At 38.5% G+C, this 4,574-nt stretch overlaps 1 pseudogene; it reads left to right on the top strand.

The window, feature by feature from the left end:
* Positions 1-943: 943 nt before the first annotated feature.
* On the top strand, positions 944-4,351 carry LOC145578903 (putative calcium-transporting ATPase 13, plasma membrane-type pseudogene; annotated as a pseudogene).
* Positions 4,352-4,574: the final 223 nt, after the last annotated feature.

The raw sequence follows: 4,574 nt of genomic DNA, 5'->3' as shown, positions 1-4,574 counted from the left end.
TGTTTATTGCCAACTATAAACAAAATAGTATATAGGTAAAATGAATATTTTAAAATATCTGCTTGGCAAATAGGCTACTTATAATCCATTATAATATTTACATATGGAAATTTACTTATACAATGTTAATTTAAAATCAATTACTCCCCCCGTTTCATAATGTTAGTCTCGTATGTAATCAATTACATAATATAAGAAAACAAATATATTTAGAATCTAACATTAAAGTACAACATATTTTATAATTAGTTTACCTTATTTAACTTTTTTGATTTTTCATTAGGAAAACACAAGTCATAATTGTATAATTTAAGGTAAAAATTTCCTTACGTAGAGTCATGTCATCAATCCACAATCAATTAATTCCAAAAAAATAAAGTTATAAATGAAATATATTCAATATGGGTAGATCTTTTTGAAACGCCTAAAATAGTATATATGAGTAACATTATGAAACGGAGGAAGTATTAAAAATTTCTATGCATAACACAGGGTCTAACCTAGTACTAATACTATTGTAAATTATGAAACGAAAGGAATATCAATTAACAAGCCCCGAAAAATAGGAAGTTTCTCACGTGTGGAGAAGTAATTACTCCGTAATACCATATTCTTCTAAGCGTGTAGTCAAACACAATGATTTCAACGCCAAAAGAAAATTTGCTTCTCCGTATTAGTTTCACCAGAATTCCCACTTCCGCCGAACATTATTCAAAACACTCATCGTCGACGTGCCTACGAAGGAACATTACTTCATATACAAGTCTTAACAAATTGTTCGTTTTTAATATATATATATATATATATATATATATATATATATATATGGACATGAATAAACATTTATAGCACCACCACTTCCCTCCAAATTCACCTATATTTTGCTCAAATTTTATGTTACACAAAATCAAAATAATAACACTTCACATAATATTTCCCATAAGCAGCTTCGCCCTTCAAACCAAAGCCGGCCTAAAAGAGCATCCGACCTGCTAGTAGTAACTCAACAACAACATTTGCCTTTACGATTACATTTTTCATACTACGAACAACAAATATACCATTTTCGTAATACAAACGACAAATATATATCGGCCTAGTGAATCTTACTCATGTCGAATTTGATGCATGCAAACGTGGCCTGCATTGAGTTTTTATTAAAGGTACCTGAAAACCTCAGCAAACCCAGCAAAAGGTGGCGGCGTGCTGTTGCTACCATCTGCTATTCAAGAGCCCTCCTCTCTATAGCCCCCCAAAAGAAACGTGGATATAATGAGCCCGGTAAGTTATTGCATTCTTCTTCCTACACTATCTTAAGCCTTAAACCACAACAACTTTTCTCGAATGTACATCAAAAATCCCTTAGTAATCTTACCAAACAGAAAAACCTCCAACAACTTCAGGAGTCTGGTGGGGTAGACTCTATAGCTTCTGCTCTCAAAACAAATCTTAATGACGGTATTCATGGTGATGAGCAAGACCTTGTAAATCGCCATGAAGCCTTTGGGACAAACACGTACAAAAAACCACCTTCTCAAGGGTTCCTTCATTTTGTATGGGAAGCCTTTAAAGACTTCACCATCCTTATTCTTCTGTTCTGTGCTGCTCTTTCTCTTGGTTTCGGAATCAAGCAGAAAGGACCAAAAGAGGGATGGTATGATGGAGGAAGCATATTTGTGGCCGTTTTCCTAGTCATCATTGTATCTTCTATGAGTAATTTCAGACAGAGTAAACAGTTTGAAAAGCTTTCCAAACAAATCAATAACATCAAGATAGATGTAGTAAGGGGTGGGCGACGACAACAGGTTTCAATATATGAGATTGTTGTTGGAGAAGTTGTCTGCTTGAACACTGGAGATCAAGTACCTGCTGATGGCTTGTTCATCGATGGTCATTCATTACAAGTTGATGAATCTAGCATGACAGGGGAGAGTGATCATATGGGCGTTGACAGAATTCAAAATCCGTACTTGGTCTCAGGGACAAAGGTTGCAGATGGTTATGGTAAGATGCTTGTCACCTCAGTTGGAATGAATACAGTGTGGGGAGAGCTGATGAGTTCTGCAAGCCGCAACACAGATGAACATACACCATTACAAGCTCGGCTTAACAAGCTAACTTCTTCTATCGGTAAGCTTGGTTTGGCAGTGGCTTTCCTTGTACTTGTAGTGCTGTTTGTTCGATACTTCACAGGGCATACCAAAGATGAGAGTGGCAGAAGAGAATTCAATGGAAGCAAAACGAATGTGAACGATGTGCTTAATGCTGTGGTCAGAATAGTTGCTGCTGCTGTTACGATAGTTGTGGTTGCAATCCCTGAGGGACTGCCACTGGCCGTCACCCTCACACTTGCTTATTCAATGAAGAGAATGATGGCTGATCAGGCTATGGTTCGTAAACTCTCAGCATGTGAGACAATGGGTTCTGCTACCACCATTTGCACAGACAAGACAGGAACTCTCACTCAGAACCAGATGAAGGTCACAAAAGTCTGGTGGGGCCAGAATCTTATTGAACAGGGCACATCTGAGATTGATGTTGATCTTCTTGCCTTCATCCAACAAGGTGTTGGGCTCAATACCACAGGAAGTGTGTACAAGGGTTCATCTTCTAGCTCAGATTACGAGTTCTCAGGCAGCCCGACAGAGAAGGCTCTTCTCTCTTGGGCCGTGTTGGAGCTCAGCATGGATATGCAGAAGCTGAACCAGGGTTGTACAATCCTTCATGTGGAAGCCTTTAATTCACAGAAGAAAAGAAGTGGGGTGCTAATAAAAGATAAAGAAAACAATAAACTTTATGTACACTGGAAGGGTGCTGCTGAAATGATACTAGATAAATGTTACTCTTACTATGATGCATCAGGAAATTTGAAGCCTATGAATGATACAGCAAAGGAAACTTTCGAGCAGATAATACAAAGCATGGCAGCTAGCAGCCTCAGATGCATTGCCTTTGCTCACAAAGAAGTAGTACATAAGGAAGATGAAGAAATGGATCAAGAAAAGCTCACAGATGATGGTCTGACGTTGCTCGGAATGGTGGGTCTAAAGGATCCGTGTAGACCTGGAGTAAAGAAAGCTGTTCAAGATTGTCAAAATGCCGGAGTTAACATCAAGATGATTACAGGGGACAATGTTTTCACTGCACGAGCAATAGCTGTTGAGTGTGGGATATTGCAGCCTTGTGACGACATTAACAGTGCTGTTGTTGAAGGTCCAGAATTTCGGAGCTACACAGAGAAAGAAAGAAGCGAGAAAGTTGACAAGATACGAGTCATGGCCAGATCCTCTCCTTTTGATAAGCTTCTTATGGTGCAATGCCTCAAACAGAAAGGCCATGTGGTTGCAGTAACAGGAGATGGCACAAACGATGCGCCAGCATTGAAAGAGGCAGACATAGGGCTCTCTATGGGGATACAAGGGACCGAAGTTGCAAAAGAGAGCTCAGATATTGTCATCCTGGATGATAATTTTGCTTCATTAGCAACTGTCTTAAATTGGGGTAGATGTGTCTACAACAACATTCAAAAGTTCATCCAATTCCAGCTTACTGTAAATGTTGCTGCTCTGACAATCAACTTTGTAGCAGCAGTTTCAGCAGGTGAGGTTCCACTAACCGCGGTTCAGCTCTTGTGGGTCAATTTGATAATGGACACCTTAGGTGCCTTAGCGCTTGCAACTGAGAAGCCATCAAAAGAATTGATGGACAAAGCACCTGTTGGAAGAAATGAGCCACTCATCACCAACGTGATGTGGAGAAACCTGATGTCTCAAGCCCTATACCAGATAGCAGTCCTCTTGACCATACAGATTAAAGGAGAATCGATCTTTGGTGTAGGAAGCAAGGTGAAGGATACGCTCCTATTCAATACCTTTGTGTTGTGCCAGGTTTTCAATGAATTCAATGCAAGGAAGCTGGAGAAGAAGAACATCTTTGAAGGAATACACAAGAACAGGTTATTCCTAGCCATCATTGCCATAACCATTATCCTCCAGGTTGTGATGGTTGAATTCCTAAAGAAATTTGCCAATACAGAAAGATTAGATTGGGGACAGTGGGGTGTTTGTATCGGAATTGCAGCAGTGTCATGGCCTCTAGGGTGGCTCGTCAAGTTCATACCTGTCGCAGACAAACCATTTTTAAGCTGCATCAAATGGCAGAACACATGCTTCTGGAAGAAAAACTAGATAGGATTATTCACAGAACAGTTATGATAGATGAAATTCATTTGTTGCTTGATTATTTGTATAACTAGTTTACTTTATATGTTAACAGTGATTAATTTTGTTCATATTTATTGATGTAAGCTGCAGTCAACATTTTATTATATAAAAAATATACTACTTGTATATAATTATCCTCCATTGCTTCCTAAACTTAAAAGAGTTATGATTAAAATCAATACTTTGCTCTCATTATCTAGTTTCTGATGCAAAATATGATGCAGAGAAACACATAAACAAACAAACAGCAATCCCTGATCTATCCACACCAAAAAGTAATACGATCAAATAGAAGCGACTAAAATGATGCTTATTATCATATTATGTACACCATGACATCAAGACTACATC

Source organism: Chenopodium album, chromosome 14 (assembly GCF_948465745.1).
Source record: "Chenopodium album chromosome 14, dcCheAlbu1.1, whole genome shotgun sequence".
In the NCBI taxonomy this organism is placed as follows: domain Eukaryota; kingdom Viridiplantae; phylum Streptophyta; class Magnoliopsida; order Caryophyllales; family Amaranthaceae; genus Chenopodium; species Chenopodium album.
Note: the sequence above shows the minus strand (reverse complement) of the source record. Positions and strands in the feature narration are given on the sequence as shown.